The sequence below is a fragment of the Convolutriloba macropyga genome, chromosome 11, assembly GCF_964194025.1.
Source record: "Convolutriloba macropyga chromosome 11, txConMacr16.3, whole genome shotgun sequence".
NCBI classification, from domain to species: domain Eukaryota; kingdom Metazoa; phylum Xenacoelomorpha; order Acoela; family Convolutidae; genus Convolutriloba; species Convolutriloba macropyga.
In genome coordinates this window covers 1,265,565-1,289,706 of record NC_134478.1, presented here as the reverse complement: position 1 = coordinate 1,289,706, position 24,142 = coordinate 1,265,565, and the positions used below count along the sequence as shown (strand labels likewise).

Here is a 24,142-nt window from a genome sequence, read left to right as displayed (position 1 = left end):
TTTGTTCTGTTGTTGGCAAATTGTTCTGTTGTTTTTAATAGCCGCCCTCATCTTCTCAGCCGGCTGTTATGGCGCTCCTATTTTTTTACTTCGTCGAACAAAAAAATGTTTCGCTTTACCTCATTTTGCCGCTTTTTCAACATTTTGCGTGAAATCTTTTTGACTTCTCTAGGCTAGTTTCTCTCTTCTCTCATTCTGCTAAAGGTGATTTTGAACATCAGTTGCTCAGCAAAGCAATTCAAAATGAACAGAGTACGTATAAAGAATTGAAGTCAGAGATAGAAACGGGATAAACCCATAAAGCCCAATTTAAGATGCCCGCTATTAGAACGTCGTTCCTATAAGTCTTAGTTACTATCTTTAATGCTCATTGGTATTAATAGTAGCCCTGTAGCCTCTCTCTAAGAAACAGAAGTATGTTCAACTACGAAATGTCATCAAAAGAAATCGGACTGAAAATTGTTTTTGTACAAAATTTTTTTGACACCTTTTCTTTCAAACCCAATCATGCTTATTGGAATCAACGGCGGCTATTTTCCGGCAATCTGCCGGGTATGTTTTTTTGTTCTGCTGATGTTTAGCAGCTTAAGGTGATGATCACACGGTTCTGCTACTGAACGCTGATGCTATTTTTCCATCTGATCAAGTTGGTTGTTGATGTCTCGAAAGTCGGTTCTTATATTTGGCTCATACTGCATTCGGCTGCTCTCAGCTGCCTCCTGTTCTTTACTTATTTCTTTGTTCATTTGTCATTCCATTTCTGTTCTGCTGCATTTTAGCAACAGAAGGTGATGAGCATATTGTTCTGGTACAGCGTTGATTCTGTTTTTTGCCAAATTCCTATTTGGCGTCTCGAAAATTTTCCGCATAATTAGATTTATACTCAACTAAGCTCCCTTCAGGTCGTGTTTTTCAACGCCAAGCTGTTTTGTTATTTTTATTCTGCAGCTCAAGTTGATGACGAAACGGTTCTGCTACTGAACGCTGATGCCATTCTTCCATCTGATCAAGATTGTTGTTGATGTCTCGAAAGTTGTTTCTGATATTTGGCTCGTACTCCAGTCTGCTGCTTTCAGGTGCCTCCCGTTCTTTGCTTATTTCATTTGTTTTTTGTTGGTTCTGTTTTACTGCATTATAGCAACAGAAGGTGATCAGCGTATGGTTTTGCTACTGAGCGCTGATTCTTTTTTCTCTGTGCCAAACTCCTCTTTGGCGTCTCAAAAATTTTCCTCATAGTTAGATTCATACTCAATTGAGCACCCTTCAGGTAATTTTTTAAATGACAAATTGTTCTGTTTTTTTTTGTTCTGCTGCTGTTTAGCAGCTTAAGGTGACGATGACACGGTGCTGCTACTGAACGCTGATGCCATTCTTCCATCTGATCAAGATTGTTGTTGATGTCTCGAAAGTTGTTTCTGATATTTGGCTCGTACTCCAGTCTGCTGCTTTCAGGTGCCTCCCGTTCTTTGCTTATTTCATTTGTTTTTTGTTGGTTCTGTTCTACTGCATTATAGAAACAGAAGGCGATGAGCATATGGTTTTGCTACTGAGCGCTGATTCGTTTTTTTTGTGCCAAACTCCTCTTTGGCGTCTCAAAAATTTTCCTCATAGTTAGATTTATACTCAATTAAGCTCCCTTCAGGTCCTCTTTTTATGACAGGTTTTGTTTTTCTGCTGCTGTTTGGCAGCTTATGGTGATGATGGCACGGTTCCGTTTCTGAACGCTGATGCTATTCTTCCATGTGATCAAGTTGGTTAATGTCTTGAAGTTTGTTTCTGATATTTGGCTCATATTCCATTCTGCTGCTTTCAGCTGCCTCCTGTTCTTTACTTGTTTCATTTGTTCGTTTGTCATGTCTGTTCTGCTGCATTTTAGCAACAGAAGGTGATGAGCCATATTTTCGCTACTGGGCGCTGATTCTATTTTTGTGCCAAATTCCTATTTGGCGTCTCGAAAATTTTCCGCCTAATTAGATTTATACTCAACTAAGCTACCTTCAGGTCGTGTTTTTTAACGCCAAGCTGTCTTGTTGGTTTTTTTCTGCTGCTGTTTTGCAGCTGAAGTTTATGATGAAACGGTTCTGCTACTGAACGCTGATGCCATTCTTCTATCTGATCAAGATTGTTGTTGATGTCTCGAAAGTTGTTTCTGATATTTGCCTCATACTCCAGTCTGCTGCTTTCAGCTGCCTCCTGATCTTTACTTATTTCATTTGTCATTTCTGTTGTGCTGCATTTTAGCAACAGAAGGTGATGAGCATGTTTTTCTGCTACTGAGCGCTGATTCTTTTTTTGTGCCAAATTTCTATTTGGCGTCTCGAAAATTTTCCGCATAATTAGATTTATACCCAACTAAGCCCCCCTCAGGTCATGTTTCTTAATGCCAAGCTGTTTTTTTGTTTTTGTTGTGCTGCTGCTTTGCAGCTCAAGTTGATGTTGAAACGGTTCTGCTACTGAACGCTGATGCCATTCTTCTATCTGATCAAGATTGTTGTTGATGTCTAATCGTCTCGAACCAGCGTATATAGGCCGCGCAAATCAAGCGGGTTTCAAAAAGAACAAAGGCTGCAGAGATCAAATTTTCGCTATACGTCAGATACTCGAGCAACGCGAGGAGTTCAAAAGGTTGACAAACCTAGTTTTCATAGACTTCAAAGCCGCCTTCGACAGCGTGGATCGAAAATGCATCTGGCGTATCTGTGAGAACCTTGGACTACCAGACACACTCCTCAACGTGCTACGAATGCTATACGCAGAGACCTACAGCCAAGTCCGAGTATACGGCACCCTGTCCCGCCAATTCAGTATCCTCAGCGGTGTCAGGCAAGGCTCGATCCTGGCCCCCTTCCTATTCAACCTCGCAATCGACTGGATAATGGAAGAAGCCCTCCGCAATGACAACGTAGGCGTGTCTCTGGATGACACGATAATTGCCGACCTCGATTTTGCAGACGACATCTGTCTAATGGATGATAATGGAAACGACGCCCAGAGGCTACTCGACAACGTAGCCAGAAATGCAGCGGCAGTCGGCCTCTACCTGAACGTCGGCAAAACCAAATTCTGCTCCCAGGACATCAATCAGAAATTCCACGTCTACGGCGAAGAACTGGAACGTGTTGAAGACTTCACCTATCTTGGAAGTAAAATACAGCTCGACGGCAACGTAACATCTGAAATCAAGGCCAGGATAGGCAAAGCTGCAGGTAGTTTCAAAAACCTTAAGAACATCTGGAACCAGAGAAGCATCCCTCAGCTTGTAAAAGTGAAGATTTACAAGGCATGCGTACGAAGTGTACTCTTGTATGGTTGCGAGAGCTGGCCAGCAAAAAATTCTGATATAAACAGTTTGCAATCCTTCGAAAATCGATGTCTTCGACGTATTCTCCACAAAGGACAGGACCTCCCCGCTGAAAGTATCACCACCATTGCAAAATGTGATTCCCTTGCCACGACGATCCAAACAAGACGCTTGCGATGGCTAGGGCATGTCCTCCGAATGAATCCGTCCGAAATTCCAAACGCAGCGCTCGAATTCGAAAAGGGCGATAACTGGAAGAGACCCCCAGGCGGCATACGCAAGACCTGGCGAAGAATCGTTCGTGACGAAGTAAAGAAGCATATCAAACCACCGAAAATGTCAGCGAAGAAATGGGAGACTGAATGGTTCGACCTGTGCAAGGAAACAGCCCAGAACAGAAAGCAATGGAGAGGTCTTATTCGGGACCAAAATGTGGCGGGATAAGGGCAGCACTGCCCGTGAGCCCTATCTGGATGGGATCTGGGTTGATGTCTCGAAAGTTGTTTCTGATATTTGCCTCATACTCCAGTCTGCAGCTTTCAGGTGCCTCCCGTTCTCTGCTGATTTCATTTGTTTATTTGTTGTCTCTGTTCTGCTGCATTTTAGCAACAGAAATTGATGAGCATATGGTATTGCTACTGAGCGCTGATTCTTTTTTCTTTGTGCCAAACTCCTCTTTGCCGTCTCAAAAGTTCTCATAGTTCGATTTATAATCAATTAAGCTCCCTTCAGGTCCTCTTTTTATTACAGGTTTTGTTTTTCTGCTGTTGTTTAGCAGCTTAGGGTGATCATGGCACGGTTCTGCTTCTGAACGGTGATGCTATTCTTCCATCTGATCAAGTTGGTTAATGTCTCAAAGTTTGTTTCTGATATTTGGCTCATGCTCCATTCTGCTGCTTTCAGCTGCCTCCTCTTTTTTACTTGTTTCATTTGTTCGTTTTTCATGTCTGTTCTGCTGCATTTTAGCAACAGAAGGCGATGAGCCATATTTCTGCTACTGAGCGCTGATTCTATTTTGTGCCAAATTCTTTATTGGCGTCTCGGAAATTTTCCGCATAATTAGATTTATACTCAACGAAGCTCCCTTCAGGTCATGTTTTTTAATGCCAAGCTGTTTTGTTGTTTTTATTCTGCAGCTCAAGTTGATGACGAAATGGTTCTGCTACTGAACGCTGATGCCATTCTTCCATCTGATCAAGATTGTTGTTGATGTCTCGAAAGTTGTTTCTGATATTTGGCTCGTACTCCAGTCTGCTGCTTTCAGGTGCCTCCCGTTCTTTGCTTATTTCATTTGTTTTTTGTTGGTTCTGTTCTACTGCATTATAGCAACAGAAGGTGATCACCATATGGTTTTGCTAATGAGCGCTGATTCTTTTTTCTCTGTGCCAAACTCCTCTTTGGCGTCTCAAAAATTTTCCTCATAGTTAGATTCATACTCAATTGAGCACCCTTCAGGTAATTTTTTAAATGACAAATTGTTCTGTTTTTTTTTGTTCTGCTGCTGTTTAGCAGCTTAAGGTGACGATGACACGGTGCTGCTACTGAACGCTGATGCTATTCTTCAATCTGATCAAGTTGGTTGTTGATGTCTCGAAAGTTGTTTCTGATATTTGGCTGATAATCCATTCTGCTGCTTTCAGCTGCCTCCTGTTCTTTATTTCATTTGTCCATTTCTGTTCTGCTGCATTTTAGCAACAGAAAGTGATGAGCATATGATTCTACTACTGAGCGCTGTGCTTTTTTCTGCCAAATAGTTATTTGGCGTCTGAATGTTCCTCATAATTAGATTCATACTCAATTAAGCTCCCTTCAGGTCATTTTGTTCTGTTGTTGGCAAATTGTTCTGTTGTTTTTAATAGCCGCCCTCATCTTCTCAGCCGGCTGTTATGGCGCTCCTATTTTTTTACTTCGTCGAACAAAAAAATGTTTCGCTTTACCTCATTTTGCCGCTTTTTCAACATTTTGCGTGAAATCTTTTTGACTTCTCTAGGCTAGTTTCTCTCTTCTCTCATTCTGCTAAAGGTGATTTTGAACATCAGTTGCTCAGCAAAGCAATTCAAAATGAACAGAGTACGTATAAAGAATTGAAGTCAGAGATAGAAACGGGATAAACCCATAAAGCCCAATTTAAGATGCCCGCTATTAGAACGTCGTTCCTATAAGTCTTAGTTACTATCTTTAATGCTCATTGGTATTAATAGTAGCCCTGTAGCCTCTCTCTAAGAAACAGAAGTATGTTCAACTACGAAAGGTCATCAAAAGAAATCGGACTTAGAAATGTTTTTGTACAAAATTTTTTTTAACACCTTTCCTTTCAAACCCAATCATGCTTATTGGAATCAACGGCGGCTATTTTCCGGCAATCTGCCGGGTATGTTTTTTTGTTCTGCTGATGTTTAGCAGCTTAAGGTGATGATCACACGGTTCTGCTACTGAACGCTGATGCTATTTTTCCATCTGATCAAGTTGGTTGTTGATGTCTCGAAAGTCGGTTCTTATATTTGGCTCATACTGCATTCGGCTGCTCTCAGCTGCCTCCTGTTCTTTACTTATTTCTTTGTTCATTTGTCATTCCATTTCTGTTCTGCTGCATTTTAGCAACAGAAGGTGATGAGCATATTGTTCTGGTACAGCGTTGATTCTGTTTTTTGCCAAATTCCTATTTGGCGTCTCGAAAATTTTCCGCATAATTAGATTTATACTCAACTAAGCTCCCTTCAGGTCGTGTTTTTCAACCCCAAGCTGTTTTGTTATTTTTATTCTGCAGCTCAAGTTGATGACGAAACGGTTCTGCTACTGAACGCTGATGCCAATCTTCCATCTGATCAAGATTGTTGTTGATGTCTCGAAAGTTGTTTCTGATATTTGGCTCGTACTCCAGTCTGCTGCTTTCAGGTGCCTCCCGTTCTTTGCTTATTTCATTTGTTTTTTGTTGGTTCTGTTCTACTGCATTATAGCAACAGAAGGTGATCAGCGTATGGTTTTGCTACTGAGCGCTGATTCTTTTTTCTCTGTGCCAAACTCCTCTTTGGCGTCTCAAAAATTTTCCTCATAGTTAGATTCATACTCAATTGAGCACCCTTCAGGTAATTTTTTAAATGACAAATTGTTCTGTTTTTTTGTTCTGCTGCTGTTTAGCAGCTTAAGGTGATGATGAAACGGTGCTGCTACTGAACGCTGATGCCATTCTTCCATCTGATCAAGATTGTTGTTGATGTCTCGAAAGTTGTTTCTGATATTTGGCTCGTACTCCAGTCTGCTGCTTTCAGGTGCCTCCCGTTCTTTGCTTATTTCATTTGTTTTTTGTTGGTTCTGTTCTACTGCATTATAGAAACAGAAGGCGATGAGCATATGGTTTTGCTACTGAGCGCTGATTCGTTGTTTTTGTGCCAAACTCCTCTTTGGCGTCTCAAAAATTTTCCTCATAGTTAGATTTATACTCAATTAAGCTCCCTTCAGGTCCTCTTTTTATGACAGGTTTTGTTTTTCTGCTGCTGTTTGGCAGCTTATGGTGATGATGGCACGGTTCCGTTTCTGAACGCTGATGCTATTCTTCCATGTGATCAAGTTGGTTAATGTCTTGAAGTTTGTTTCTGATATTTGGCTCATATTCCATTCTGCTGCTTTCAGCTGCCTCCTGTTCTTTACTTGTTTCATTTGTTCGTTTGTCATGTCTGTTCTGCTGCATTTTAGCAACAGAAGGTGATGAGCCATATTTTCGCTACTGAGCGCTGATTCTATTTTTGTGCCAAATTCCTATTTGGCGTCTCGAAAATTTTCCGCCTAATTAGATTTATACTCAACTAAGCTACCTTCAGGTCGTGTTTTTTAACGCCAAGCTGTCTTGTTGGTTTTTTTCTGCTGCTGTTTTGCAGCTGAAGTTTATGATGAAACGGTTCTGCTACTGAACGCTGATGCCATTCTTCTATCTGATCAAGATTGTTGTTGATGTCTCGAAAGTTGTTTCTGATATTTGCCTCATACTCCAGTCTGCTGCTTTCAGCTGCCTCCTGATCTTTACTTATTTCATTTGTCATTTCTGTTGTGCTGCATTTTAGCAACAGAAGGTGATGAGCATGTTTTTCTGCTACTGAGCGCTGATTCTTTTTTTGTGCCAAATTTCTATTTGGCGTCTCGAAAATTTTCCGCATAATTAGATTTATACCCAACTAAGCTCCCCTCAGGTCATGTTTCTTAATGCCCAGCTGTTTTTTTGTTTTTGTTGTGCTGCTGCTTTGCAGCTCAAGTTGATGATGAAACGGTTCTGCTACTGAACGCTGATGCCATTCTTCTATCTGATCAAGATTGTTGTTGATGTCTCGAAAGTTGTTTCTGATATTTGCCTCATACTCCAGTCTGCAGCTTTCAGGTGCCTCCCGTTCTCTGCTGATTTCATTTGTTTATTTGTTGTCTCTGTTCTGCTGCATTTTAGCAACAGAAATTGATGAGCATATGGTATTGCTACTGAGCGCTGACTCTTTTTTCTTTGTGCCAAACTCCTCTTTGCCGTCTCAAAAGTTCTCATAGTTCGATTTATAATCAATTAAGCTCCCTTCAGGTCCTCTTTTTATTACAGGTTTTGTTTTTCTGCTGTTGTTTAGCAGCTTAGGGTGATCATGGCACGGTTCTGCTTCTGAACGGTGATGCTATTCTTCCATCTGATCAAGTTGGTTAATGTCTCAAAGTTTGTTTCTGATATTTGGCTCATGCTCCATTCTGCTGCTTTCAGCTGCCTCCTCTTTTTTACTTGTTTCATTTGTTCGTTTTTCATGTCTGTTCTGCTGCATTTTAGCAACAGAAGGCGATGAGCCATATTTCTGCTACTGAGCGCTGATTCTATTTTGTGCCAAATTCTTTATTGGCGTCTCGGAAATTTTCCGCATAATTAGATTTATACTCAACGAAGCTCCCTTCAGGTCATGTTTTTTAATGCCAAGCTGTTTTGTTGTTTTTATTCTGCAGCTCAAGTTGATGACGAAACGGTTCTGCTACTGAACGCTGATGCCATTCTTCCATCTGATCAAGATTGTTGTTGATGTCTCGAAAGTTGTTTCTGATATTTGGCTCGTACTCCAGTCTGCTGCTTTCAGGTGCCTCCCGTTCTTTGCTTATTTCATTTGTTTTTTGTTGGTTCTGTTCTACTGCATTATAGCAACAGAAGGTGATCAGCATATGGTTTTGCTACTGAGCGCTGATTCTTTTTTCTCTGTGCCAAACTCCTCTTTGGCGTCTCAAAAATTTTCCTCATAGTTAGATTCATACTCAATTGAGCACCCTTCAGGTAATTTTTTAAATGACAAATTGTTCTGTTTTTTTTTGTTCTGCTGCTGTTTAGCAGCTTAAGGTGACGATGACACGGTGCTGCTACTGAACGCTGATGCTATTCTTCAATCTGATCAAGTTGGTTGTTGATGTCTCGAAAGTTGTTTCTGATATTTGGCTCATAATCCATTCTGCTGCTTTCAGCTGCCTCCTGTTCTTTATTTCATTTGTCCATTTCTGTTCTGCTGCATTTTAGCAACAGAAGGTGATGAGCATGTTTTTCTGCTACCGAGCGCTGATTCTGTTTTTGTTTCAAATTCCTATTTGGCGTCTCGAAAATTTTCCGCCTAATTAGATTTATACTCAACTAAGCTACCTTCAGGTCGTGTTTTTTAACGCTAAGCTGTCTTGTTGGTTTTTTCTGCTGCTGTTTTGCAGCTGAAGTTTATGATGAAACGGTTCTGCTACTGAACGCTGATGCCATTCTTCCATCTAATCAGAATTGTTGTTGATGCCTCGAAAGGTTTTTCTGATACTTGGCTCATACTCCAGTCTGCTGCTTTCAGCTGCCTCCCTTTCTTTGCTTATTTCATTTGTTTATTTGTTGTTTCTGTTCTGCTGCATTTTAGCAACAGAAAGTGATGATGATATGGTTTTGCTACTGAGCGCTGATTCTTTTTTCTCTGTGCCAAACTCCTCTTTGGCGTCTCAAAAATTTGCTCCAGTTTGCTGCTTTCAGATGCCTCCCGTTCTTTTTAATTATTTAATTTGTTTTTTCCTTTCTGCTGCATTTTAGAAACAGAAGACGATGACCACATGGTTCTACTACTGAGCGCTGATTGTAATTTCTTTCTGCCGAATACCTATTTGGCGTCTCAAAAAAATTCCATAATTAGATTCATACTCAATTAAGCTCCCTTCGGGTCCTTTTTTTAATGACAAATTGTTTTGTTTTTCTGCTGCTGTTTTGCAGCTCAAGTTGATGATTAAACGGTTCTGCTACTGAACGCTGATGCCATTCTTCCATCTGATCAAGATTGTTGTTGATGTATCGAAAGTCGTTTCTGATATTTGGCTCATACTCCAGTTTGCTGCTTTCAGGTGCCTCCCGTTCTTTTTAATTATTCAATTTATTTGTTTCCGTTCTGCTGCATTTTAGCAACAGAAGACGATGACCCTATGGTTCTACTACTGAGAGCTGATTCTATGTTCTTTCTGCCGAAACCTATTTGGCGTTTCAAAAATTTTCCTCATATTTAGATTCATACTCAATTAAGCTCCTTTCAGGTCCTTTTTCAATGACAAATGGTCTTGTTGTTGTTCTGCTGCTGTTTAGCAGCTTAGGGTGATGATGACACGGTTCTGCTACTGAACGCCGATGCTCTTCTTCCATCTGACCGAGTTGGTTGTTGGTGTATCGAAAGTGGTTTCTGATATTTGGCTCATACTCCAGTTTGCTGCTTTCAGGTGCCTCCCGTTCTTTTTAATTATTTAATTTAATTGTTTTTTTTCCATTCTGCTGCATTTTAGAAACAGAAGACGATTTCCACATGGTTCTACTATTGAGCGCTGACTCTATTTTTCTGCCGAATACCTATTTGGCGTCTCAAAAAATTCCTCATAATTAGATTCATGCTCAATTAAGCTCCCTTCGGGTCCTTTTTTTAATGACAAATTGTTTTGTTATCCTGGTGCTGTTTAGCAGCTTAAGGTGATGATGCCACGGTTCCGCTTCTGAACGCTGTTGCTTTTCTTCCATCTTATCAAGTTGGTTAATTTCTCAAAAGTTGTTTCTGATATTTGGCTCATATTCCATATTGCTGCTTTCAGCTGCCTCATGTTCTGCATTTTAGCAACAGAAGATGATGAGCATATATTTCTGCTACTGAGCGCTGATTCTATTTTTGTGCCAAATTCCTATTTGGCGTCTCAAAAGTTTTCCGCGTAATTAGGTTTCTACTCAACCAAGCTCCCTTCAAGTCCCCTTCTTTAATGCCGAGCTTTTTTGTTGTTTTATTCTGCTGCTGTTTTGCAGCTTAAGGTGACGATGACACGGTTCTGCTACTAAACGCGCGTTTGTTTTGCTGCATTTTAGTAACAGAAGACGATGACCCGATGGTTCTACTACTGAGCGCTGATTGTATTTTCTTTCCGCTTAATTCCTTTTTGGTGTCTCAAAAACTTTCCTCATAATATATTCATACTCAATTAAGCTCCTTTCAGGTCTTTTTTTAATGACAAATTGTCTTGTCGTTGTTCTGCTGCTGTTTAGCAGCTTAGGGTGATGATGACACTGTTCTGCTACTGAACGCTGATGCTATTCTTCCATCTGATGGAGTTGGTTGTTGATGTATTGAAAGTCGTTTCTGATATTTGGCTCATACTCCAGTTTGCTGCTTCCAGGTGCCTCCCGTTCTTTTTAATTATTTTGTTTTTTTTCCGTTCTGCTGCATTTTAGCAACAGAAGACGATGATTAAATGGTTCTACTATTGAGCGCTGATTCTTTGTTCTTTCTGCCGAATACCTATTTTGCGTCCCAAAAATTTTCCTCATAATTCGATTCATACTCAGTTAGGCTCCTTTCAGGTCAATTTTTTAATGACAAATTGTTCTGTTGTTCTGTTCTGCTGCTGTATAGCAACTTAACGTGATGACACGGTTCTGCTACTGAACGCTGATGCCATTCTTCTATCTGATCAAGATTGTTGTTGATGTCTCGAAAGTTGTTTCTGATATTTGCCTCATACTCCAGTCTGCTGCTTTCAGCTGCCTCCTGATCTTTACTTATTTCATTTGTCATTTCTGTTGTGCTGCATTTTAGCAACAGAAGGTGATGAGCATGTTTTTCTGCTACTGAGCGCTGATTCTTTTTTTGTGCCAAATTTCTATTTGGCGTCTCGAAAATTTTCCGCATAATTAGATTTATACCCAACTAAGCTCCCCTCAGGTCATGTTTCTTAATGCCAAGCTGTTTTTTTGTTTTTGTTGTGCTGCTGCTTTGCAGCTCAAGTTGATGATGAAACGGTTCTGCTACTGAACGCTGATGCCATTCTTCTATCTGATCAAGATTGTTGTTGATGTCTCGAAAGTTGTTTCTGATATTTGCCTCATACTCCAGTCTGCAGCTTTCAGGTGCCTCCCGTTCTCTGCTGATTTCATTTGTTTATTTGTTGTCTCTGTTCTGCTGCATTTTAGCAACAGAAATTGATGAGCATATGGTATTGCTACTGAGCGCTGACTCTTTTTTCTTTGTGCCAAACTCCTCTTTGCCGTCTCAAAAGTTCTCATAGTTCGATTTATAATCAATTAAGCTCCCTTCAGGTCCTCTTTTTATTACAGGTTTTGTTTTTCTGCTGTTGTTTAGCAGCTTAGGGTGATCATGGCACGGTTCTGCTTCTGAACGGTGATGCTATTCTTCCATCTGATCAAGTTGGTTAATGTCTCAAAGTTTGTTTCTGATATTTGGCTCATGCTCCATTCTGCTGCTTTCAGCTGCCTCCTCTTTTTTACTTGTTTCATTTGTTCGTTTTTCATGTCTGTTCTGCTGCATTTTAGCAACAGAAGGCGATGAGCCATATTTCTGCTACTGAGCGCTGATTCTATTTTGTGCCAGATTCTTTATTGGCGTCTCGGAAATTTTCCGCATAATTAGATTTATACTCAACGAAGCTCCCTTCAGGTCATGTTTTTTAATGCCAAGCTGTTTTGTTGTTTTTATTCTGCAGCTCAAGTTGATGACGAAACGGTTCTGCTACTGAACGCTGATGCCATTCTTCCATCTGATCAAGATTGTTGTTGATGTCTCGAAAGTTGTTTCTGATATTTGGCTCGTACTCCAGTCTGCTGCTTTCAGGTGCCTCCCGTTCTTTGCTTATTTCATTTGTTTTTTGTTGGTTCTGTTCTACTGCATTATAGCAACAGAAGGTGATCAGCGTATGGTTTTGCTACTGAGCGCTGATTCTTTTTTCTCTGTGCCAAACTCCTCTTTGGCGTCTCAAAAATTTTCCTCATAGTTAGATTCATACTCAATTGAGCACCCTTCAGGTAATTTTTTTAAATGACAAATTGTTCTGTTTTTTTGTTCTGCTGCTGTTTAGCAGCTTAAGGTGACGATGACACGGTGCTGCTACTGAACGCTGATGCTATTCTTCAATCTGATCAAGTTGGTTGTTGTTGTCTCGAAAGTTGTTTCTGATATTTGGCTCATAGTCCATTCTGCTGCTTTCAGCTGCCTCCTGTTCTTTATTTCATTTGTCCATTTCTGTTCTGCTGCATTTTAGCAACAGAAGGTGATGAGCATATTTTTCTGCTACCGAGCGCTGATTCTGTTTTTGTTTCAAATTCCTATTTGGCGTCTCGAAAATTTTCCGCCTAATTAGATTTATACTCAACTAAGCTACCTTCAGGTCGTGTTTTTTAACGCTAAGCTGTCTTGTTGGTTTTTTCTGCTGCTGTTTTGCAGCTGAAGTTTATGATGAAACGGTTCTGCTACTGAACGCTGATGCCATTCTTCCATCTAATCAGAATTGTTGTTGATGCCTCGAAAGGTTTTTCTGATACTTGGCTCATACTCCAGTCTGCTGCTTTCAGCTGCCTCCCTTTCTTTGCTTATTTCATTTGTTTATTTGTTGTTTCTGTTCTGCTGCATTTTAGCAACAGAAAGTGATGATCATATGGTTTTGCTACTGAGCGCTGATTCTTTTTTCTCTGTGCCAAACTCCTCTTTGGCGTCTCAAAAATTTGCTCCAGTTTGCTGCTTTCAGGTGCCTCCCGTTCTTTTTAATTATTCAATTTATTTGTTTCCGTTCTGCTGCATTTTAGCAACAGAAGACGATGACCCTATGGTTCTACTACTGAGAGCTGATTCTATGTTCTTTCTGCCGAATACCTATTTGGCGTTTCAAAAATTTTCCTCATATTTAGATTCATACTCAATTAAGCTCCTTTCGGGTCCTTTTTCAATGACAAATGGTCTTGTTGTTGTTCTGCTGCTGTTTAGCAGCTTAGGGTGATGATGACACGGTTCTGCTACTGAACGCCGATGCTCTTCTTCCATCTGACCGAGTTGGTTGTTGGTGTATCGAAAGTGGTTTCTGATATTTGGCTCATACTCCAGTTTGCTGCTTTCAGGTGCCTCCCGTTCTTTTTAATTATTTAATTTAATTGTTTTTTCCATTCTGCTGAATTTTAGAAACAGAAGACGATGACCACATGGTTCTACTATTGAGCGCTGATTCTATTTTTCTGCCGAATACCTATTTGGCGTCTCAAAAAATTCCTCATAATTAGATTCATGCTCAATTAAGCTCCCTTCGGGTCCTTAATGACAAACTGTTTTGTTATCCTGGTGCTGTTTAGCAGCTTAAGGTGATGATGCCACGGTTCCGCTTCTGAACGCTGTTGCTTTTCTTCCATCTTATCAAGTTGGTTAATTTCTCAAAAATTGTTTCTGATATTTGGCTCATATTCCATATTGCTGCTTTCAGCTGCCTCATGTTCTGCATTTTAGCAACAGCAGATGATGAGCATATATTTCTGCTACTGAGCGCTGATTCTATTTTTGTGCCAAATTCCTATTTGGCGTCTCAAAAGTTTTCCGCGTAATTAGGTTTCTACTCAACCAAGCTCCCTTCAAGTCCCCTTCTTTAATGCCGAGCTTTTTTGTTGTTTTATTCTGCTGCTGTTTTGCAGCTTAAGGTGACGATGACACGGTTCTGCTACTAAACGCGCGTTTGTTTTGCTGCATTTTAGTAACAGAAGACGATGACCCGATGGTTCTACTACTGAGCGCTGATTGTATTTTCTTTCCGCTTAATTCCTTTTTGGTGTCTCAAAAACTTTCCTCATAATATATTCATACTCAATTAAGCTCCTTTCAGGTCTTTTTTTAATGACAAATTGTCTTGTCGTTGTTCTGCTGCTGTTTAGCAGCTTAGGGTGATGATGACACTGTTCTGCTACTGAACGCTGATGCTATTCTTCCATCTGATGGAGTTGGTTGTTGATGTATTGAAAGTCGTTTCTGATATTTGGCTCATACTCCAGTTTGCTGCTTTCAGGTGCCTCTCGTTCTTTTTAATTATTTTGTTTTTTTTTTCGTTCTGCTGCATTTTAGCAACAGAAGACGATGACCAAATGGTTCTACTATTGAGCGCTGATTCTTTGTTCTTTCTGCCGAATACCTATTTTGCGTCCCAAAAATTTTTCTCATAATTCGATTCATACTCAGTTAGGCTCCTTTCAGGTCAATTTTTTAATGACAAATTGTTCTGTTGTTTTGTTCTGCTGCTGTATAGCAGCTTAACGTGATAAAACGGTTCTGCTACTGAACGCTGATGCTATTCTTCCTTCTGATCGAGTTGGTTGTTGATGTATTGAAAGTCGTTTCTGATATTTGGCTCATACTCCAGTTTGCTGCTTTCAGGTGCCTCCCGTTCTTTTTATTTATTTTTTGTTGTTTTTTTCCGTTCTGCTGCATTTTAGCAACAGAAGACGATGACCAAATGGTTCTACTATTGAGCGCTGATTCTTTGTTCTTTCTGCCGAATATCTATTTTGCGTCTCAAAAATTTTCCTCATAATTCGATTCATACTCAGTTAGGCTCCTTTCAGGTCAATTTTTTAATGACAAATTGTTCTGTTATTTTGTTCTGCTGCTGTATAGCAGCTTAACGTGATGACACGGTTCTGCTACTGAACTCTGATGCTATTCCTCCATCTGATGAAGTTGGTTGTTGATGTATCGAAAGTGGTTTCTGATATTTGGCTCATACTCCAGTTTGCTGCTTTCAGCTGCCTCCCGTTCTTTTTAATTATTTAATTTATTTGTTTTTTCCATTCTGCTGCTTTTTAGAAACAGAAGACGATGACCACATGTTCTACTAGTGAGCGCTGATTCTATTTTCTTTCTGCCGAATACCTATTTGGTGTCTCAAAAACTTTCCTCATGATTAGATTCATACTCAATTAAGCTCCTTTCAGGTCCTTTTTTATGACAAATTGTTTTGTTATTGTGGTGCTGTTTAGCAGCTTAAGGTTTCCGCCTAATTAGATTTATACTCAACTAAGCTACCTTCAGGTCGTGTTTTTTAACGCCAAGCTGTTTTGTTGGTTTTTTCTGCTGCTGTTTTGCAGCTGAAGTTTATGATGAAACGGTTCTGCTACTGAACGCTGATGCCATTCTTCCATCTAATCAGAATTGTTGTTGATGCCTCGAAAGGTTTTTCTGATACTTGGCTCATACTCCAGTCTGCTGCTTTCAGCTGCCTCCCTTTCTTTGCTTATTTTATTTGTTTATTTGTTGTTTCTGTTCTGCTGCATTTTAGCAACAGAAAGTGATGATCATATGGTTTTGCTACTGAGCGCTGATTCTTTTTTCTCTGTGCCAAACTCCTCTTTGGCGTCTCAAAAATTTGCTCCAGTTTGCTGCTTTCAGATGCCTCCCGTTCTTTTTAATTATTTAATTTAATTGTTTTTTCCATTCTGCTGCATTTTAGAAACAGAAGACGATGACCACATGGTTCTACTACTGAGCGCTGATTGTAATTTCTTTCTGCCGAATACCTATTTGGCGTCTCAAAAAAATTCCATAATTAGATTCATACTCAATTAAGCTCCCTGCGGGTCCTTTTTTTAATGACAAATTGTTTTGTATTTCTGCTGCTGTTTTGCAGCTCAAGTTGATGATTAAACGGTTCTGCTACTGAACGCTGATGCCATTCTTCCATCTGATCAAGATTGTTGTTGATGTATCGAAAGTCGTTTCTGATATTTGGCTCATACTCCAGTTTGCTGCTTTCAGGTGCCTCCCGTTCTTTTTAATTATTCAATTTATTTGTTTCCGTTCTGCTGCATTTTAGCAACAGAAGACGATGACCCTATGGTTCTACTACTGAGAGCTGATTCTATGTTCTTTCTGCCGAATACCTATTTGGCGTTTCAAAAATTTTCCTCATATTTAGATTCATACTCAATTAAGCTCCTTTCAGGTCCTTTTTCAATGACAAATTGTCTTGTCGTTGTTCTGCTGCTGTTTAGCAGCTTAGGGTGAGGATGACACTGTTCTGCTACTGAACGCTGATGCTATTCTTCCATCTGATGGAGTTGGTTGTTGATGTATTGAAAGTCGTTTCTGATATTGGGCTCATACTCCAGTTTGCTGCTTTCAGGTGCCTCCCGTTTTTTTAATTATTTTGTTTTTTTTCCGTTCTGCTGCATTTTAGCAACAGAAGACGATGACCAAATGGTTCTACTATTGAGCGCTGATTCTTTGTTCTTTCTGCCGAATACCTATTTTGCGTCCCGAAAATTTTCCTCATAATTCGATTCATACTCAGTTAGGCTCCTTTCGGGTCAATTTTTTAATGACAAATTGTTCTGTTGTTTTGTTCTGCTGCTGTATAGCAGCTTAACGTGATGAAACGGTTCTGCTACTGAACGCTGATGCTATTCTTCCTTCTGATCGAGTTGGTTGTTGATGTATTGAAAGTCGTTTCTGATATTTGGCTCATACTCCAGTTTGCTGCTTTCAGGTGCCTCCCGTTCTTTTTATTTATTATTTGTTGTTTTTTTTTCGGTTCTGCTGCATTTTAGCAACAGTAGACGATGACCAAATGGTTCTACTATTGAGCGCTGATTCTTTGTTCTTTCTGCCGAATATCTATTTTGCGTCTCAAAAATTTTCCTCATAATTCGATTCATACTCAGTTAGGCTCCTTTCAGGTCAATTTTTTAATGACAAATTGTTCTGTTGTTTTGTTCTGCTGCTGTATAGCAGCTTAACGTGATGACACGGTTCTGCTACTGAACTCTGATGCTATTCTTCCATCTGATGAAGTTGGTTGTTGATGTATCGAAAGTGGTTTCTGATATTTGGCTCATACTCCAGTTTGCTGCTTTCAGCTGCCTCCCGTTCTTTTTAATTATTTAATTTATTTGTTTTTTCCATTCTGCTGCTTTTTAGAAACAGAAGACGATGACCACATGTTCTACTAGTGAGCGCTGATTCTATTTTCTTTCTGCCGAATACCTATTTGGTGTCTCAAAAACTTTCCTCATAATTAGATTCATACTCAATTAAGCTCCTTTCAGGTCCTTTTTTTATGACAAATTGTTTTGTTGATATTGTGGTGCTGTTTAGCAGCTTATGGTGATGATGGCACGGTTCCGCTTCTAAACGCTGTTGCTATTCTTCCATCTGATCAAGTTGGTTAATTTCTCAAAAGTTGTTTCTGATATTTGGCTCATACTCCATATTGCTGCTTTCAGCTGCCTCATGTTCTTTACTTGTTTCATTTGTTCATTTGTCATTTCTGTTCTGCATTTTAGCAACAGAAGATGATGAGCATTTATTTCTGCTACTGAGCGCTGATTCTATTTTTGTGCCAACTTCCTATTTGGCGTCTCAAAAAAATTCCTCATTAGATTCATACTCAATTAAGCTCCCTTCGGGTCCTTTTTTTAATGACAAATTGTTTTGTTATTCTGGTGCTGTTTAGCAGCTTAAGGTGATGATGGCACGGTTCCGCTTCTGAACGCTGTTGCTTTTCTTCCATCTGATCAAGTTGGTTAATTTCTCAAAAGTTGTTTCTGATATTTGGCTCATACTCCATATTGCTGCTTTCAGCTGCCTCATGTTCTTTACTTGTTTCATTTGTCATTTCTTTTCTGCTGCATTTTAGCAACAGAAGGTGATGAGCCATATTTTTGCTACTGAGCGCTGATTCTATTTTTGTGCCAAATTCCTATTTGGCGTCTCAAAAGTTTTCCGCGTAATTAGGTTTCTACTCAACCAAGCTCCCTTCAAGTCCCCTTCTTTAATGCCGAGCTTTTTTGTTGTTTTATTCTGCTGCTGTTTTGCAGCTTAAGTTGACGATGACACGGTTCTGCTACTAAACGCGCGTTTGTTCTGCTGCATTTTAGTAACAGAAGACGATGACCCGATGGTTCTACTACTGAGCGCTGATTGTATTTTCTTTCCGCTAAATTCCTTTTTGGTGTCTCAAAAACGTTCCTCATAATATATTCATACTCAATTAAGCTCCTTTCAGGTCTTTTTTTAATGACAAATTGTCTTGTCGTTGTTCTGCTGCTGTTTAGTAGCTTAGGGTGATGATGACACTGTTCTGCTACTGAACGCCGATGCTATTCTTCCATCTGATCGATTTGGTTGTTGATGTATTGAATGTCGTTTCTGATATTTGGCTCGTACTCCAGTTTGCTGCTTTCTGGTGCCTCCCGTTCTTTTTAGTTATTTTGTTGTTTTTTTTCCGTTCTGCTGCATTTTACCAACAGAAGACGATGACCAAATTGTTCTACTATTGAGCGCTGATTCTTTGTTCTTTCTGCCGAATACCTATTTTGCGTCTCAAAAATTTTCCTCATAATTCGATTCAAACTCAGACTCCTTTAGGTCAATTTTTTAAGGACAAATTGTTCTGTTGTTTTGTTCTGCTGCTGTATAGCAACTTAACGTGATGACACGGTTCTGCTACTGAACGCTGATGCTATTCTTCCATCTGATCAAGCTGGTTGTTGATGTATCGAAAGTGGTTTCTGATATTTGGCTCATACTCCAGTTTGCTGCTTTCAGGTGCCTCCCGTTCTTTTTAATTATTTAATTTATTTGTTTTTTCCGTTCTGCTGCTTTTTAGAAACAGAAGACGATGACCACATGGTTCTACTAGTGAGCGCTGATTCTAATTTCTTTCTGCCGAATACCTATTTGGTGTCTCAAAAACTTTCCTCATAATTAGATTCATACTCAATTAAGCTCCTTTCAGGTCCTTTCTTTAATGACAAATTGTTTTGTTGTTTTTGTGGTGCTGTTTAGCAGCTTAAGGTGATGATGGCACGGTTCCGCTTCTGAACGCTGTTGCTATTCTTCCATCTGATCAAGTTCGTTAATTTCTCAAAAGTTGTTTCTGATATTTGGCTCATACTCCATATTGCTGCTTTCAGCTGCCGCATGTTCTTTACTTGTTTCATTTGTCATTTCTGTTCTGCATTTTAGCAACAGAAGATGATGAGCATATATTTCTGCTACTGAGCGCTGATTCTATTTTTGTGCCAAATTCCTATTTGGCGTCTCAAAAGTTTTCCGCGTAATTAGGTTTATACTGAACGCGTGTTTGTTTTGCTGCATTTTAGTAACAGAAGACGATGACCCGATGGTTTTACTACTGAGCGCTGATTGTATTTTCTTTCCGCTAAATTCCTTTTTGGTGTCTCAAAAACTTTCCTCAATATATTCATACTCAATTGAGCTCCTTTCAGGTCCTTTTTTAATGACAAATTGTCTTGTTGTTGTTCTGCTGCTGTTTAGCAGGTTAGGGTGATGATGACACGGTTCTGCTGCTGAACGCTGATGCTATTCTTCCATCTGATCTAGTTGGTTGTTGATGTCTCGAAATTCGTTTCTGATTTTTTGCTCATACTCCAGTTTGCTGCTTTCAGGTGCCTCACGTTTTTTTGTTAATTCTTTTGTTTAATTGTTGTTTCTGTTCTGCTGTTTTTTAGCAACAAGAGACGATGACCATATGTTTCTACTACTGAGCGCTGAATGTAATTTCTTTCCGCCAAAATCCTATTTGGCGTCTCAAAATTTTTTTTTGTAATTAGATTCATACTCAATTAAGCTCTCTTCTAGGTCCTTTTTTAAATGAAAAATTGTTTTGATGCTTTTATTCTACTGCTGTTTATCAGCTTAAGTTGATGATGACACGGTTCTGCTGCTGAACGCTGATGCTATTCTTCCATCTGATCTAGTTGGTTGTTGATGTCTCGAAATTCGTTTCTGATATTTTGCTCATACTCCAGTTTGCTGCTTTCAGGTGCCTCCCGTTTTTTAGTTAATTCTTTTGTTTATTTGTTGTTTCTGTTCTGCTGTTTTTAGCAACAAGAGACGATGACCATATGGTTCTACTACTGAGCGCTGAATGTAATTTCTCTCCGCCAAAATCCTATTTGGCGTCTCAAAATTTTTTTTCATAATTAGATTCATACTCAATTAAGCTCCCTTCTAGGTCCTTTTTTAAATGAAAAATTGTTTTGATGCTTTTATTCTACTGCTGTTTATCAGCTTAAGTTGATGATGACACGGTTCTGCTGCTGAACGCTGTTGCTATTCTTCCATCTGATCTAGTTGGTTGTTGATGTCTTGAAATTCGTTTCTGATATTTTGCTCATGCTCCAGTTTGCTGCTTTCAGGTGCCTCACGTTTTTTTAGTTAATTCTTTTGTTTATTTGTTGTTTCTGTTCTGCTGTTTTTTTAGCAACAGAAGACGATGACCATATGGTTCTACTACTGAGCGCCGATTGTAATTTCTTTCCGTCAAATTCCTATTTGGTTTCTCAAAAATTTTCTTAATTAGATTCATACCCAATTAAGCTCCCTTCTAGGTCTTTTTAATGACAAATTGTTTTGTTGTTTTTGTTCTGCTGCTGTTTAGCAACTTAAGGTGATGATGACACGGTTCTGCTACTGAACGCTGATGCTATTCCTCCATCTGATCAAATTTGTTGTTGATGTCTCGAAAGTCGTTTCTGGTATTTGGCTCATACTCCAGTCTGTTGCTTTCAGTGCCTCCCGTTTTTTTTTACTTATTTCATTTGTGTATTTGTTGTTTCTGTTCTGGTGCATTTTAGCAACAGAAGGTAATGACCATATGATTCTACTGCTGAGCGCGTATTCTTTGTTCGTTCAGCCAAATTCCTATTTGGCGTCTCAAAAATTTTACTCGTAATTAATTTCATACTCATTTAAGCTCCCTTCAGGTCCTTTTTCAATGACAAATTGTTTTGTTGTTTTTGTTCTGCTGCTGTTTAGCAGCTTAAGATGATGATGACACGGTTCTGCTACTGAACGCTGATGCTATTCTTCCATCTGATCAAATTGGTTGTTGATGTCTCGAAAATCGTTTCTGATATTTTGCTCATACTCCAGTTTGCTGCTTTCAGGTGCCTCCCGTTTTTTTAGTTAATTCTTTTGTTTATTTGTTGTTTCTGTTCTGCTGTTTTTAGCAACAAGAGACGATGACCATATGGTTCTACTACTGAGCGCTGAATGTAATTTCTTTCCACCAAAATCCTATTTGGCGTCTCAAAATTTTTTTTCATAATTAGATTCATACTCAATTAAGCTCCCTTCTAGGTCCTTTTTTAAATGAAAAATTGTTTTGATGCTTTTATTCTACTGCTGTTTATCAGCTTAAGTTGATGATGACACGGTTCTGCTGCTGAACGCTGTTGCTATTCTTCCATCTGATCTAGTTGTTTGTTGATGTCTCGAAATTCGTTTCTGATATTTTGCTCATACTCCAGTTTGCTGCTTTCAGGTGCCTCACGTTTTTTTAGTTAATTCTTTAGTTTATTTGTTGTTTCTGTTCTGCTGTTTTTTTTGAGCAACAGAAAACGATGACCATATGGTTCTACTACTGAGCGCCGATTGTAATTTCTTTCCGTCAAATTCCTATTTGGTTTCTCAAAAATTTTCTTAATTAGATTCATACCCAATTAAGCTCCCTTCTAGGTCTTTTTAATGACAAATTGTTTTGTTGTTTTTGTTCTGCTGCTGTTTAGCAACTTAAGGTGATAATGACACGGTTCTGCTACTGAACGCTGATGCTATTCCTCCATCTGATCAAATTGGTTGTTGATGTCTCGAAAATCGTTTCTGATATTTTGCTCATACTCCAGTTTGCTGCTTTCAGGTGCCTCCCGTTTTTTTTTAGTTAATTCTTTTGTTTATTTGTTGTTTCTGTTCTGCTGTTTTTAGCAACAAGAGACGATGACCATATGGTTCTACTACTGAGCGCTGAATGTAATTTCTTTCCGCCAAAATCCTATTTGGCGTCTCAAAAATTTTCCTCGTAATTAGATTCATACTCATTTAAGCTCCCTTCAGGTCCTTTTTCAATGACAAATTGTTTTGTTGTTTTTGTTCTGCTGCTGTTTAGCAGCTTAAGATGATGATGACACGGTTGTGCTACTGAACGCTGATGCTATTCTTCCATCTGATCAAATTGGTTGTTGATGTCTCGAAAATCGTTTCTGATATTTTGCTCATACTCCAGTTTGCTGCTTTCAGGTGCCTCCCGTTTTTTTTAGTTAATTCTTTTGTTTATTTGTTGTTTCTGTTCTGCTGTTTTTAGCAACAAGAGACGATGACCATATGGTTCTACTACTGAGCGCTGAATGTAATTTCTTTCCGCCAAAATCCTATTTGGCGTCTCAAAAATTTTCATAATTAGATTCATACTCAATTAAGTTCCTTCTAGGTCCTTTTTTACATGAAAAATTGTTTTGATGCTTTTATTCTACTGCTGTTTATCAGCTTAAGTTGATGATGACACGGTTCTGCTGCTGAACGCTGTTGCTATTCTTCCATCTGATCTAGTTGGTTGTTGATGTCTCGAAATTCGTTTCTGATATTTTGTTCATACTCCAGTTTGCTGCTTTCAGGTGCCTCACGTTTTTTTAGTTAATTCTTTTGTTTATTTGTTGTTTCTGTTCTGCTGTTTTTTTAGCAACAGAAGACGATGACCATATTGTTCTACTACTGAGCGCCGATTGTAATTTCTTTCCGTCAAATTCCTATTTGGTTTCTCAAAAATTTTCTTCTTAATTAGATTCATACCCAATTAAGCTCCCTTCTAGGTCTTTTTAATGACAAATTGTTTTGTTGTTTTTGTTCTGCTGCTGTTTAGCAACTTAAGGTGACGATGACACGGTTCTGCTACTGAACGCTGATGCTATTCCTCCATCTGATCAAATTGGTTGTTGATGTCTCGAAAATCGTTTCTGGTATTTGGCTCATACTCCAGTTTGTTGCTTTCAGTGCCTCCCGTTTTTTTTTACTTATTTCATTTGTTTATTTGTTGTTTCTGTTCTGGTGCATTTTAGCAACTGAAGATAATGACCATATGATTCTACTGCTGAGCGCGTATTCTTTGTTCGTTCAGCCAAATTCCTATTTGGCGTCTCAAAAATTTTCCTCGTAATTAGATTCATACTCATTTAAGCTCCCTTCAGGTCCTTTTTCAATGACAAATTGTTTTGTTGTTTTTGTTCTGCTGCTGTTTAGCAGCTTAAGGTGATGATGACACGGTTCTGCTACTGAACGCTGATGCTATTCCTCCATCTGATCAAATTTGTTGTTGATGTCTCGAAAGTCGTTTCTGGTATTTGGCTCATACTCCAGTTTGTTGCTTTCAGTGCCTCCCGTTTTTTTTTTACTTATTTCATTTGTGTATTTGTTGTTTCTGTTCTGGTGCATTTTAGCAACAGAAGATAATGACCATATGATTCTACTGCTGAGCGCGTATTCTTTGTTCGTTCAGCCAAATTCCTATTTGGCGTCTCAAAAATTTTCATCGTAATTAGATTCATACTCATTTAAGCTCCATTCAGGTGCTTTTTCAATGACAAATTGTTTTGTTGTTTTTGTTCTGCTGCTGTTTAGCAGCTTAAGATGATGATGACACGGTTCTGCTACTGAACGCTGATGCTATTCTTCCATCTGATCAAATTGGTTGTTGATGTCTCGAAAATCGTTTCTGATATTTTGCCCATACTCCAGT

At 39.1% G+C, this 24,142-nt stretch overlaps 1 protein-coding gene across 2 annotated transcripts in view; it reads left to right on the top strand.

Moving 5' to 3' along the window:
- Positions 1–24,142, top strand: part of LOC142349566 (uncharacterized) — a 146,416-nt gene that overhangs the window by 55,208 nt on the left and 67,066 nt on the right. The window lies entirely within an intron of this gene.